We start from the raw sequence: 16,416 nt of genomic DNA, 5'->3' as shown, positions 1-16,416 counted from the left end.
CATGGTTGTTTTGATCCAATTTTCTTTTGGCCCCTCTCTTTGGAACCGATATTGCTTTCGGTGTAATTTTTGGATACTAGTTCGGTTGTAGTACTGACTTCAAATACGGTTTCGGGGTTTCCTTCTGGCTTTAACCAGAAGGCTTTTGTAACAATTTCGGCTTTAGGCTGGATCTAGTATCGGTACCTGTTATGGCAAAAGTTCGGCTTGGAATATTTCCGTTTTCAACTCCAGTATCGGTTATACTCCAATTTTTTTCTTGTCATCATATGGATGATATAAATAATCCAAAAGTAAATCTATAGTATGTAAAACATAATTGTCTAGCAATATTTTCTCCTCGTAAAGTGTTTGTGGCCCTGATAAGGGCCGCTTTTCGTAGGTATAATTGTTTAGCAATTTTTTCTCTTTGTTGACTAGTGGTGGCCCTGATAAAGGCAGTTTTGCGTATCTTTGTATACCATATTTTCGCTCTTTGTAAACTAATGGTGGCCCTGAAACTAGGGGAGATTACTGCGTTTGGGTTTTACAGCTTATCCGTGGGACATCATGCATATCCGTTTGTGTGCCGCAGCTGTTCCGTGCCAAGTATTGGCCTTTCGCTCCAACGGTGTCACTTAAAAAAAAGCGAACATGAAGAAGAGACTTTATTATTTATCTTTCGTCCTTCTTTTACGTTGTAGCGGCAAAATTATTGTCCGATATTTTGGTAGATAACTGTAGGAATGACCTTTGGGGACGATGAGACAACTTCCGTTTTTTACAAACACTTGATTAGCACTGATAAGTCATACATAAAATTATATTACATTTTTTATCTTACAACATTCGGGAAACTGAATATTTACATCAAAGACGGTAAATATAGCAATGGAGTGGAGTTGCGCATAAACTTTACTCTCTGAGCTCCCACAATAAGGTCACAGGCCTGAAAATGGAGCGAACAAATTAAGCCATTTAAGGGAAGCTAACGCCACAAGCTTTTTCACAATATTTCCTCTTTCTTGCGGGGTAATTCTTTACTTTAGCTCACAACTGCAAAAACTCGTGCAAGAATATCAGGAGAGGTGTCAAAAAATGCTTTTTGGACTCAGGACGACGAGTCCGAAAGCGAAAATTAAAAATTTTATTTCAAAATATATTCCCAAACAACTGAAAAATGGCACCGGAGCGCTCCGAAACCGGGGGTGGAATCCATAGTATTTTTTCGCAGATCACCTTTCTGCATTGGCGGCCTTCGACCGCGCTTATAAAAAATTACCATCTATATCCGCGCAAAACACTTTTTTACCCACAGTTTTTTTTTTGTGGGTACACAACACCATCAAAATTAAAACAGCCACATGGAAATTTTCAACTTTGTTTGTAAATATATCTGGAAAGAAATACAATTTTTAATTTCCGTTTTCGGATTCATGGTCCTGGGTCCAAAGCGCGTCTTTTGACACCTCTCCCGATATTTTTGGACGAGTTTTAGTAGTTTGTGAGCTAAAGTAAAGAATTACCTAATAAATTTTCACATCAAAAGTAAAGAAACAAAAAATGTAAACATAAACAAAGTTTGACATTTTATGACCATCTTCGAATGAAAAAACATGTAAAATGCATCTCTGATGCTTTTACCTGGTTATTATACCATGCGCAGAAGATTTAAGTTAAATCTTCAATAATTTGTTCAATCATTAGGATATTTCAGGTATGGAAACCTACAATTCATATGTCATATAGCTTTTGATAGGAATATATTTCAAGGTAGGAGCGGTTTTAAATTTATGCATGAAATGTGTTTTTTCAAGATTTTCAAGATTGGATTTTTAGTATACATCTGTAGAAAATCAGTCATATATATAAATATATATATCTTATACAGCCGATTATTCGGATATTATAAAAGGCATACGATTACCAGCTCCATTCATGAAAGGTATGAGGTCTTCAGCACAGCCGTCCTCAGTTGTTGCCACCAATTTTAGTGAAGCCTATGGCAAATGCTTAGTGCACTAGAAGCTAGGTGTCTTACGCCCGGGCAGACTAGAGATCTGAAGAAAACATTTTAATGCCACAGTTAGAGTGCTGAGGGAAGAACCCGATAAACCCCTTCCACTTACCCTTTGATAAAGAATACTGTGGATCGGCTAACGGTAAATGGGACAGTTCTTCGAGATCGATGCTTGAAACTCTGACTGTGGGCAAGAACTTAGTTAGTTTTGGCAAAATTATTGCTTGTGCGTCTATCATTTGGGTTAAGTCTGCCGAACAGAATGTTATCTGGCAGACTTTATTAGCATTCTTCACAACCGTTCCACCCATTCCAGATATCTGGCGGAGAGACTCTTTTGTGGGTAGACCAAGAAGCTTTTGTATACGGGATGATACAAAAGTTTTTTGTGAACCTTGGTCTTTTAGGGTACGAATTTTATGAAATTCGCCAGCATAGTATATTGATACTACTGCTGTTTGTAGTAGGGTGGTTCCATGATTACTCGAGAAGAGTGTAGAAACCGGGTTTTTGCCTTGAGACTGTTGGGAGGAGGTGGCTCTTGCGGCGGCTTTCGATGTTGAAGCTCGCTCGTCGTGCGTTCTCCTAGGGGTGCCGGCTTGGGCATTTTGAGCTCTGGGGTTTGGTTGTGATTGTTGGGGTTTGGGCTGCAAATCCAGTAGTGAATGATGACGCTTTTGGCAATAAACGCACGTGAAACTACTTTTACATTCGTTCTTGGGGTGTGACGTTGATAAACAGTTTTCGCAGTAACTATTTTCTCTCACAAATTTGATTCGGTCTGATACCGATAAATTTCTAAACCTAACGCAAGATTTGACTGCGTGGTATTGATTTCATAATCTACACGAAACCGTTTTATTGAACTCCGTGTGATATGCATGGGTTCTATTATTGTTAGATTGGGTCGAGTTTTGATTCACCGTTTGTGGTGTAAAACTCGAAAATTGGGGTTTCGCCTTGCCTGGTCTATAGGTACTTATTCTCTCTACTACCTCGTATCTGCTGGTCAAAAATTTATTCATATCATCCCAAAGTGGGAGTTCTTTTCGGGAGCTGAGGGATTGTTCCCATAGTGACAGGCTTTCACTTGGCAGCTTGGATGAGCAGAGGTAAACGAGGATTGGGTCCCAGTCCGTTGTCGGGATTCCTAGGGTGTTAAGGGTTGACATGCAGTTGTTGATTTTTGTCTGCATCTTCTGTATTTGTGCTCCGTTTTCAGCAAATATTGTGGGCAAGTTGAACAGTGTCTTCAATTGGTTGTCGACGGGTATCCTTTTGTTTTCGTACCTAGATCTGAGTGATTCCCAGGCAAGCTCGAAATTATCATCGCTCAGTGGGTATTGTTTTACAATAAGTCCAGCTTGTCCTTTTATTTTCAGGTGTAAGTGGTATAATTTTTGAGCGGGTGATAATTTAGGGTGGTTTTTATAGACTGCCGTGAACATATCTCTGAAGGATGGCCAGTCTTCGTATCCACCATGAAAGACTTCGGTGTCACATGCTGGTACTTTCAAATAACAACCATTTGAGTTTGAGTCATTTATTGGGTGGGCGGGTATTTGTTGTTTGTTGGTGCTAGCAGTGTTGAAAATTTGTAAGGCTTCCAAAATTTCAGATTTGCATGTTTGATAGGTTTCCATGCATTTAGCGAATTTTTGCTCAACCGAGCCGCTAACATCTATTTAATTATCGGAGAAACTTACTTCTCGATGGGACGCTAGCACCTTTGGCCATATTTTATCTAGGTCTTCTAATTTGACCTTAAGCATACACTCTGATAAATCGGTAGCTTGGGAGGGTGACCATCTTGAGCAGTAAACCGTCATATATGAATTCCTGCAGGCATTTATCTGCAGTGGTCAGTTTTTGGGTTTCGTCCGACGATTTCGGCATTATAAATTAGTTTGGTTTATTAAAAGGGGAGCTTCTATTAAGCTGTGAAAATCGAAAAAAAATTGTGTCAAACGGGCAAAAAAAAAATTTTTTTTTGAAACCAGCCTAATGTACGCTTGGTTTTTAATACGGGCTTGTCTCAGCGCTTCTGAGTACAAGTAATGTGAGTATACAAATGGTTGGGTGTTCACTGGGTTTTTTTTTTTTTTTGCTGGGTTTTATGTTATATGTACTTGTCTCAGCGCTTCTGAGTATATATACGTATGTATATATATAATATATGTGTAAAATATATTTGCCGGTAAACTGTGGTGTACCAACAATACCTTTTTGGTTGCAAATGCCAATGTACTTGATCTGTATTGACAAAGTAAATGTATGCAAAATATGTAACCGATGATCTTCTTTGTTGCTTCCTTCTATTACGTATGTAGTTACATATGGGCAGGCAATTACTTTGTTGAGGGTGGGTTTTTGGCTTATGCAAAAAGATATACAACTGCGTGTGGGTGATATGGGTGCATATAATTGTAGGTTTGTATGCAAAAAATAATATTGGGTGCACCGGTAAAATAAACTTTAGGAAAAGTGAAAAAATTTGGCAGTTTGTTGCTATGGGTTTTTTTTTTATAAAATATATTTTGTGTAATATATGTATATATGGTTAAATTGGGCTGCGGTGAATTTCACGCTGAAAAAATATGTAGCTCCGAGAATATTACCGAACTAAGTGGGTATATACATATATTACATATATACTTATATATTTTGTATTTTCGAAGGTATATGAAGCAACGAACTTCTCGGGTATATAGAACCGGGCAGTGGAATTTCACTTGGTACGGGAATGCAAATTTATTTGTTGAAAAATTTATATGGGTTTTTGAAGGGACTGTACCAGTTGGTAACAGTGAGTAAGAAAATGAAATATTTTGCCGTTTAGGCCTTTTTATGTGGGTTATATACCCAGGGTCCGGATCTTTAGATCGGAGGGTTTAAAATTGGCGAATTTTTAGAATTTGTGTCGGTACTTTAGACGGAGGGAATATATATATGGTATATATACTGGAAAAAGAAGCGGTAAAGATGGGTTTGATGGTGATTGAGGACAAAACGAAGTACCTGCTATCATCCAGCAAAGAGTCAGCGCATACGCGCCTTGGCAACCACGCTACTGTTGGCAGCCATAATTTCGAAATAGTAAAAGACTTCGTTTATTTGGGAACCAGCATCAACACTAGCACCAACATCAGCACTGAAATCCAGCGAAGAATCAATCTTGCCAATAAATGCTACTTTGGACTAAGTAGGCAATTGAAAAGTAAAGTCCTCTCTCGCCGAACGAAAATCAGACTCTACAAGTCACTTATCGTACCCGTCCTGCTATATGGGACAGAAGCATGGACCATGGCAACAGCAGATGAAGCGGCTTTGGGAGTGTTCGGGAGAAAAGTTCTTCAAAAGATTTATGGACCTCTACGCGTTAGCGATGGCGAGTACCGAAGAAGATTTAATGATGAGCTGTACGAGCTATACGCAGACATCAACAGAGTCCAGCGAATTAAAACGCAGCGGCTGCGCTGGCTAGGCCATGTTATGCGAATGAATGATGATGCTTCGGCCAAGAAAATGTTTCTATCGGAACCAGCCTATGGAAGCAGAGGTAGAGGGCGGCCCCCACTCCGTTGGAAGGACCAGGTGGAAAACGATTTAAACTCCCTTTGTGTGACCAATTGGCGCCGGTTGGCGGAGCGAAGGAGCGACTGGTGCGCCTTGTTGGACGGCCATAACCGTTTAGACGGTTAAGCGCCAATTAAGTAAGTAAGTAAGTAAGTATATATATTGGGTAACAAAGTACTTACTCAGACATTATTTTATGTGAACTGTGTGTTACTTGTGGGTTTTGTGTTGTCCTTTAGCCTTTGTTGTTATGTGCTTCTTGTTCTATTGATGTAATGGTGATGTGTGTTTTTTCCCAATTATGTTTTCCAACTTTAATTTTATTTCCTTCAAATGAATTTTTTTTTTCTTTTTCGCACTTTATTATTATATCTTTTCTGTTGCCTTTTTTTAAATTTTCTTTTTCTCAAAATTATGTTTTTTTCACAAAACCCCTTTTTTCTCCAATGGTTTTTTCCAATTATGGTTTTCACCCAAGATTTTATTTTTTTTTTCAAATGTAGGTATAGGTATATTTTTTTCTCAAATTTTTTGTAAAAAACCTTATTTAATTTTTAATGTAAACTCAATAACATTAAACTTTTTCTGTTGTTTTTTGTAAATAAAAATTGTAATTTGCTTTGTTTTGTCAAATAAAAAATTATTTGTTTTCACCACCCTAACGTGTAGCACTTATGTAGGTTTTATTTGTAGGTATTTTGTTTTTTTGTTACACCTTTTGTTTGCACTTTTCTTCTTTCTCAATGTTACATTTTTTCTCAAACTTTTTGATTTATAAATTTTTTCTTTTCTTCACACACCTTAATGTATGTTAATTGTATGTATAAATTTTTCCAATTTTTTGATATTTGTTACTTTGTATGTTCACATGTATTTTGTGCAATTTTTTCCAAATAATTTTTGTTAAGCACTTTTGTCTGTATAAAATTTAATAGCAGTTCTTGTGGCCGTACCGAGTGCGTATTATATATATATATACTTTTTGTTTTTGGGTCGCTGGTTGCCTTTTTTTCAACCCAAAAGGACCATGTATAACTTTCAATGACACAGCACTATATGTGTTTATAAAAAGAAGCGGGCGAGTTATCATTTTTTTGAATTGCGATTTTTATTATTTAAATTCAATACAATATTTTTTTTGGCATATACATATGTATATATATATTTTTAAACTGCGCGATGGCGGGCGGGCAAAAATACTCCGATTTGCGGGAACGATCGGTGCGCGATTGCGGGTTGGTAGTTAAGATAAAACTGATTTAGCTTATGCGCGGTGGTGTTCGGCAAGCACAGCTGAGCTGCACTTGCGCTTGGTCGCACTGGCCGGGTGTTGCCAGACGGAGGGGGGCGGACTTAGTCCGAAAATTAGATCATGTCTTCAACAGTATTAATGAGGGTTTTAAAAGGGAGTGGTGGTAGTCGCCTTTTCGAGATATCGGCATAAAGGTGGACCAGGTGTGACTCTAGAATGCGTTTGTACAATATGGGTATCAAACGAAAGGTGTTAATGAGTATTTTAAAAGGGCGTGGGCCTTAGTTCTATAGGTGGACGCCTTTTCGGGATACCGCCATAAAGGTGGACCAGGGGTGACTCTAGAATATGTTTGTACGATATGGGTATCAGATTAAAGATATTAATGAGGTTTTTAAAAGTGAGTGATGGTAGTTGTATAGGTGGCCGCCTTTTCGAGATATCGACATAAAGGTGGACCAGGGGTGACCCTAGAATTTGTTTGTACGATATGGGTATCAAATGAAAGGGGTTAATGAGCATTTAAGGGGGTGGGCCTTGGTTCTATAGGTGGACGCCTTTTCGAGATATCGCCGTAAAGGTGGGCCAGGGGTGACTCTAGAATGCGTTTGTAAATATGGGTATCAAATGAAAGGTGGTAATGCGTATTTTAAAAGGGAGTGATCCTTGGTTCCATAGGTGGACGCCTTTTCGAGATATCGCCATAAAGGTGGACCAGGGGTGACCCTAGAATTTGATTGTACGATATGGGTATCAAATGAAAGGGGTTAATGAGCATTTTAAAAGGCAGTGGGCCTTGGTTCTATAGGTGGACGCCTTTTCGAGATATCGCCATAAAGGTGGACCAGGGGTGACTCTAGAATGCGTTTGTACATTATGGGTATCAAACGAAAGGTGTTAATGAGTATTTCAAAAGGGCGTGGGGCTTAGTTCTATAGTTGGACGCCTTTTCGAGATATCGCCATAAAGGTGGACCAGGGGACACTCTAGACTTTGTTTGTACGATATGGGTATCAAATGAAAGGTGTTAATGAGTCTTTTTAAAAGGGAGTGGGCCTTAGTTCTATAGGTGGTCGCCTTTTCGAGATATCGCCATAAAGGTGGACCAGGGCTGACTCTAGAATATGTTTGTACGATATGGGTATCAAATGAAAGGTGTTAATGAATATTTTAAAAGGGCGTTGGGCTTAGTTCTATAGGTGGACGTCTCTTCGAGATATCGCCATAAATGTGGACCAGGGGTGACTCTAGAATGTGTTTGTACGATATGGGTATCAAATTAAAAGTATTAATGAGGCTTTTAAAAGGGAGTGGTTGTAGTTGTAAATGTGAAGGCGTTTTCCAGATATCGGCCATAATGTCGACCAGGGTAACCCAGAACATAATCTGTTGAATACCGCTAATTTATTTATATATATAATACCACGAAGAGTATTCCTGCCAAGATTTCAAGGGTTTTTTATTTCGCCCTGCAGAACTTTTTCATTTTATTCTACTTAATATTGTAGGTGTCACACCCATTTTACAAGGTTTCTTTCTAAAGTTATATTTTGCGTCAATAAACCAATCCAATTACCATGTTTAATCCCTTTTTTCGTATTTGGTATAGAATTATGGGATTTTTTCATTTTTCGTAATTTTCGATATCGAAAAAGTGGGCGTGGTCATAGTCGGATTTCGGCCTTTTTGTATACCAATTCAAAGTGAGTTCAGCTAAGTACGTGAACTGAGTTTAGTAAAGATGTATCGATTTTTGCTCAAGTTATCGTGTTAACGGCCGAGCGGAAGGACAGACGGTCGACTGTGTATAAAAAATGTGCGTGGCTTCAATCGATTTCGCCCTTTTTCACAGAAATAAGTTATCGTCCTAGAGTCTAAGCCCTACCAAATTTCACAAGGATTGGTAAATGTTTGTTCAACTTATTGCATTAAAAGTATCCTAGACAAATTAAATGAAAAAGGGCCGGGCCACGCCCATTTTGAAATTTTCTTTTATTTTTGCATTTTGTTGCACCAAATCATAACTGGAGTTTAATGTTGATATAATTTACTTATATACTGTAAAGATATAAAATTTTTTGTTAAAATTTGACTTTAAAAAAATTTTTTTTTAAAAGTGAGCGTGGTCGTTCTCCGATTTTGCTAATTTTTATTAAGCAAACATATAGTAATAGGAGTAACATTTCTGCCAAATTTCATCATGATATCTTCAACGACTGCCAAATTACAGCTTGCAAAATTTTTAATTACATTCTTTCGAAAGTGGGCGGTGACACGCCAATTGTCCAAAAATTTTCTAATTTTCTATTCTGCATCATAAAGTGAACACACCTACCAAGTTTCATCGCTTTATCCGTCTTTGGTAATGAATTATCGCACTTTTTCTGGTTTTCGAAATTTTCGATATCGAAAAAGTGGGCGTGGTTATAATCCGATATTGTTCATTTTGTTGTCTTGGAGGGGCATCGATCTAAACCGAGCCAATATTCCATGAAATTGTCCGTTTCGGATATAAATTTTTTGGGGGCAGACGAGAGTTTAAATCTTTTAACTCCTTGAGTTTTGGATCCACTTTGTTTGGTTTCATCTTCACTTTTTTTGAGCTTATTTTTTGACGCTTACAAATGAGAATTAACAAAAATTTAACTTCAGAGAGAAAAAACTCTTTTTTTTGAATAGAGAGTATTTGCTTTTAACAATGTGACGGAGTTACGTTTAAATATTCACGTTAAATAGCAAGAGAGAATAATTTTCAAAACCAAAAAAAGTTTTTAAGTTAAATTTATTTGAGGGTGAGACTGAGCCAATTTGACCACTGCGCTGCGTTTGCACTATATTTAATATATTTAATATGTATATGAGGGTGGGTTTAAATATATGTGGTAAAAATTATGTGAGATATATGTATATATACGTATTAAAAAGTATCTCGTGGGTAAATTATTATAATTTTGATACGGGAAATTAATTCGTATGAGATTATCTAAAAAATGTGTTTTTTTTTTGTGTTTTCGGTGTGACTTAGAGGAGTCTTATTTAGCTTCGATTTGTTGGACTGTAGAGGTTTTGAGGAGAGAGAAATTAGTAGTTTATCGAAATTCTTAATGGAGATTGAGAACTTATAGCGTGCAAATTTAATGCGAGAAAAGTGCTATTACACGCACTGCACCACTCTTGTTCCACTGTGGACGAGATTTTGTTTCACCGCTTATGTCATTTTCTTTATTTTGTATATCCGTATGTATGTATACGCAAGTATGGAGATTTAAAAATATTTTTTGCGTTTTGTATTAATTTAAATAGGGATAAATAAGAAAAGTTTAGAGGTTTTGCTATGATAAACAGCAGGAGAAGACCCTGTATCGATTTAAGAGGGATTAAATAATTTTAGAGCGATATACAAATGTAATGCCGAAAAAAATTATTTGAGAGGTAAAGTCGATAAGCGTGCCCACTGTATCTAGCTTAGTTTTTCTTATTATGTTTTGCACATATACCGTACTGAGTTTTGCAATATGTGGTTATTGCTGTATATATATATTAGGAAGGGGTCGATTTGTGGGGAGGTAAAAAAATCGCCCATTGCTCTGTGAAAATCATATTCTAGGGATCAAAATAAGAAACTTTGCCGAAGGAACTATACCTCTAAAACGAATTCTGATGCCCCCCCCCCCCTTTGGGTAGTAGGGGCAAATTTTGAAAAATCCCACTTTGTAATGCCTATGTTTTTTCTTTTTGGAGTTTATTTTTTCTCTTTAAAAATTTATTTAGTCAGAACATATTTAATGAAAAAATGAATTTAACTTAGTAATAGAAAAGAAATTAAAAAAAATTATTAGAAATTAGCGTTTTTACAACCCCCTTTTAAAACCAAGGTATCACTGTGATGCATTTGCATGTCGTAAACATAGTTGTGTGGGTTTTTTATTCAACCGTTTTAAAAAATGAAGGTATCACCCTGACACAATTGCAGATCGTAAAATTTCTTGTGTTGTTTTTTTAAGCCACCACAAGACACAGCAGGTAGAATTGAAATTGCGACTACCCAAACGTTCGACCCAAAGGGGGGGGGGGGGGGGGGGGGGGGGGGAGGGACATCAGAGTTCGTTTTAGAGGTATGGTTCCTTCGGCAAAGTTTCTTACTTTGATCCCTAGAACACGATTTTCACAGAGCAATGAGCGATTTTTAAATCGACCCGCCCTAATATATATATATATATATATATATATATATATATATATATATATATATATATATATGTATATGTATATATATGTATATGTATATGTAGATATACGAAGTGGTATGTGCAAGTTTTGGCGGGAAATTAGGATTTTTGGCGGGAAATTCTAATCCTCGAAAAATGAAATGCCTTAATTTTTCGTGATGGGGGTGTATTATATCATTCAATACTCACGTTTGGGATGGGTATTTTATTCTTCTTGGTCGCTGGTTGCTCTAGTGGCGTCGAAGGACCACTGTTTAAGGGGGTTGGCAGGATAAAATTTGCCTTCCTTTTCTTCTTCTGGGATATAGCTGTGGTGGAGGCGGCGACGATGGCGATGATGTGGGGATGATGTGGCGGCAATAGCCGCGCGTTGCACTTTTATGTCCCCCTTCTTCACTTTTACTTAATCCTTTCATTCACTCCTCCCTCCGTTTTTTCGCTTCATCTATCTCTATCTTCGTCTCTTTCTCAGTCTCCTTCTCCTTCCCTCTTTTCTCTTCTCTAAAATTCTTCTCATTCTTCCTCATCCCTTATTGCCAGACCCAGAGGGTGGTATCTATTTTGTTCCAGTCCCAGTCCGACTCCAAGTCTCAGTCCCAGCCCTAGTTCTAATCTCAGTCCCAGTCCGTCTCTGGTCTACTAATATGGGCAAATTTATATACCAAATTTCAGGAAAATCGAATAGTACGTATATAAATAGGTATGTGGGTATTTTTAATTTATGTATTTATGTCGGCTTCGCATGCATATTTATCAGTATTGCCAGGTTGATATGACTAAATCGAATATCACAATGCAAATTACTTTAAAACTCTCAGCAACAGCTTTCATTTCATATCCATATTACGCACATATTCTAGGGGTATCCGGGTCCACGTTTTGGCCTATATCTCGAGACCATAGTCACCAATAGGTATTGAAACTACCCTGTACTAAAGCACACATAAACAGCTTCAATTTGATACCCATAATGTAAAAACACATCCTAGTGTTACCCTGATCCACGTTTTGGTCCATATCCCGAGACCCTAGTCACCAATAGGTATGAAAACTACCCTGTACTAAAGCACTCATCAACAGCTTCAATTTGATGTTCATAATGAAAAAACACATCCTAGTGTTACCCTGATCCACGTTTTGGCATATATCTCGGACTCTAGTCACAAATAGGTATGAAAACTAGCCTTTACTAAAGCAGTCATCAACAGCTTTCCTTTGATATCCATATTGTATAAACTCTGTCTAGGGGTACACGGGCCCACATTTTGGCCTATATCTCGAGGCCCTAGTAACCCAGTGGTATGCAAATTACCCTCTACTAAAGCACTCCTCAACAGCTTTCATTTGTTATCCATATTGTATAAACACATTTTAGGGGTACCCGGATCCACGTTTTGGCCTATATCTCGAGACCATAGTCACCAATATGTATTGAAACTACCCTGTACTAAAGCACACATAAACAGCTTCAATTTGATACCCATAATGTAAAAACACATCCTAGTGTTACCCTGATCCACGTTTTGGCCCATATCCCGAGACCCTAGTCACCAATAGGTATGAAAACTACCCTGTACTAAAGCACTCATCAACAGCTTCAATTTGATATTCATAATGAAAAAACACATCCTAGTGTTACCCTGATCCACGTTTTGGCATATATCTCGGACCCTAGTCACAAATAGGTATGAAAACTAGCCTTTACTAAAGCAGTCATCAAGAGCTTTCATTTGATATCCATATTGTATAAACTCTGTCTAGGGGTACACGGGCCCACGTTTTGGCCTATATCTCGAGGCCCTAGTAACCCAGTGGTATGCAAATTACCCTTTACTAAAGCACTCCTCAACAGCTTTCATTTGTTATCCATATTGTATAAACACATTTTAGGGGTACCCGGATCCACGTTTTGGCCTATATCTCGAGACCCGAGTTATCAATAGGTATGAAAACTACTCTTTACTAAAGCACTCATTAACAGCTTTCATTTGATAACCATATTGTATAAACACATTATAGGGGTACCCGGGTCCACGTTTTGGCCTATATCTCGAGATCCTAGTCACCCAGGGGTACAAAAATGTCCCCGTATCAAAGTACTCATAAACAGCTTCCATTTGATACCCATATAGTACAAACACGTCCCAGGATTACCTTAGCATAAAAAATAGATTGAAGAATTAAATTTGCTTAGTGCACAAATATTAGCATATACATGCAAAAATACCAAAAAATAAAACTTTTGTTTAAGAATTTTAAGCAAATGTTCAATATTTTTAACGAAAGAGTATTTTTAAAGAGATGCTTGCATTCTTAACGATTTATGTTGCATTAACTTGAGAACAACCATATATATAAACTTCTATATTAATACCTTCCTATCTTCCTAATGTGCAAATTTTCTGTCAATCATTATTTGCTTTTAATTGTGCAAATGTATGTTCTGCGCATGCGCGGGCTTTGTTAGTGTGAGTGAATTGTAGTAGCATGGGTAAAAAAGTATTAAAGGGGTACAGCGGGTCACTATCCCCTTTACCCAACTTCTGCATACTAATTGTTATAAAATCTCACTTTAGTCGATTAAACAACGATAAGGCCAACAAATACAATACAAGGCTTTATGTGTTTATTACTTTAACATGGGCTGCAGCCATACAAAGTACATTATTTACATAAATAGTAAAAAAAAAAAGGCGAAGAATTCATATTTTTGAAATGAAAAAAAATGCATATACTGATGATGTCCAACTATATTTGTCGGGAAATCATGAGGGGACAAACGATTTATGCTCAAGATTGAATAATGACTTAACATCCATATTTGAATGGGCTAGGAAAAATGACTTATGCATGAACAGTGAGAAATCATACGTGTTGCCTATATCTAAAAAACGAATAAGTTTCTCAAGTATTCCGCCCTTGCGCGTTGCCAGTAAATGTCTCAAACTCGTTTCAAAAGTGACTAATCTTGGTTTTGTTATTAACACGACGTTGTCCTGTGATGATCATGTAAATTCGGTGGTTAAGAAAGTATACTATATCTTAAGAAACTTACGAATGTCTGCTATTTATACTCCGGTCAATGTTAGAAGAAAACTTGCAATTCAATTGATTATACCGATCATTTGTTACTCTGAGCTAGTGTACAGTAAACTGAGCTCCCAGTCTGCTCATAAAATTGATGTAGCATTTAATCATGTTACACGTTATGTATTCGGCTTAGCCAGATTTGATCATATATCCAGCTGGAGAGCGCGTCTACTGGGCTGCGAAATCTTCGAATATCTGAAAGCTAGGAACAGCATTTTCCTTTGTCAACTTATCATGTATAAGGAGCCTAGTTACCTATATGATAAGCTAATATTCTCCAGGTCTGCTCGAATCAACGACTTAATAGTACCAACTTATAACTATTTAACATCTGGACGGCTATTCTTTGTCAATGCCATTCGCCTATGGAACTCTATTCCAGTATCCGTACGTAGTAGTCTAAATAAAAGCAACTTTAAAAATGTTCTTTATGCTCATTTTAGTTGAAACCATTATACTTCTTGAGTTTTCGCCATCAATATGTATGAGTGTATACAATGTTTTGTTATTGAATTTAATTATTTTTTGTTATTGAATTTAATTATTTGTTTATTTTAGATACTAGTAAATTACGATAATTCTCTATGTTTGATGTGATTATTTAACCTACATAATCCTCTGTTATGACTTTTGTTCTTTTTTACATTGCGATTTATCTTTTTGTTGTACTACAAAAGATCCTAGATCTTATTGTACTAATACTATTTTTGCAATAAATGATGAAAATGATGATATACATGTATAAAAATATACTTATACATACATCCCAACAAGCATTTCTTTAAACGTTTTTAAAATTAATTTGAAATGAATTAGCTTGAATAAACGATATATAAACGTTTTCAAAATTTTACTTTAAAAATTTAGTTTTTAACGAAGTAAATTTTTGATGAAGTAAACAAAATATGAGTACTGTGCTGGCTGCTTTTGGAGTTGAAATAATATCAATTTTGTAAATTTTTGTCTAACATACTCTTTTTCGTCCGTGCTTTTTTCGTTTCAAAAAACAAACGAATATCCAAATAAAAAGTTATTACTTCCTTATACAGCTGTGTCCGGTGATTATTAAAAAGGTCATTGCTAAATAAATTTTCGATGGCTATGTGATCGTCCATAATACTATAGGAGAATGCATCACTTATATTTTGAAAAATTTTATTTATTAAACTTAATTTTGCATTTCCAATTGGTCATGCCTTGAGAACTTGTCTTAAAGCTTTCTCTGACACTATACAAATATTACATACGTCCACAAATGGTGCCGCACAAACGGACCTTTATTTTTGTGCGCTGAAAGTAAAGGCACTTCTTCACCTATCAATTGCCCCTTGACATGTGGAAGATTTTATTTTCTTTTGTACCTTCCAAGCAACATAGCCAGCAATATAACGAACAACATTGTCCACATATACTAGGATACTAGTAGGCGCTGATGATGCCTTAGAATGGATTCGCCGTCAAAATATAATATTCAGATATATTTTTGCTTTGTAAAACAAGTGAAAATGTATGTATTTCATTCGAAAACGTAAATTTTTGTGGCTGAAAAACTTCACAAAAGTTGAAACTGTACATGTGGTCCCACTCTATAGTTTTTCCAATATTAAAAACTAAAACGTCAAATGAAACTATAGCGGAGACAGTGCAGGTTAAAATATGAGATTTAATAAATCTTATCAGTTAAATCCCTATCTGGAGATATGCTATAAATATCGAAACGCAGAAGATTTAAGTTAAATCTTCAATAATTTGTTCAATCATTAGAACATTTCAGGTATGGAAACCTACAATTCATATGCCATATAGTTTTTGATACGAATATATTTCAAGGTAGGAGCAGTTTTAAATTTATGCATGAAATGTGTTTTTTCAAGATTTTCAAGTTTGGCTTTTTAGTATACATTTGTAGAAAATCAGTCATATATATAAATACATATATCTTATACAATCGATTTTTCGGATATTATAAAAGGCATACGATTATCACCAGCTCCATTCATGAAGGGTATGAGGTCTTCGGCACAGCCGTCCTTAGTTGTTGCCACCAATTTTAGTGAAGCCTATGGCAAATGCTTAGTGCACTAGAAGCTAGGTGTCTTACGCCCGGGCCAAATAGAGATCTGAAGAAAACATTTTAATGCCACAGTTAGAGTGCTGAGGGAAGAACCAGATAAGCCGCTTCCACTTACTCTTTGATAAAGAAGGTACGATGAAGGTGATAAGGCGCAATAATATCGACAACTTCAAATGGTTAAAGGGATTTTATCCAA

This window comes from Eurosta solidaginis, chromosome 1 (assembly GCF_040869045.1).
Source record: "Eurosta solidaginis isolate ZX-2024a chromosome 1, ASM4086904v1, whole genome shotgun sequence".
NCBI lineage: Eukaryota > Metazoa > Arthropoda > Insecta > Diptera > Tephritidae > Eurosta > Eurosta solidaginis.
The sequence above is the reverse complement of the archived record's forward strand: the minus strand, read 5'-3'. Positions refer to the sequence as shown.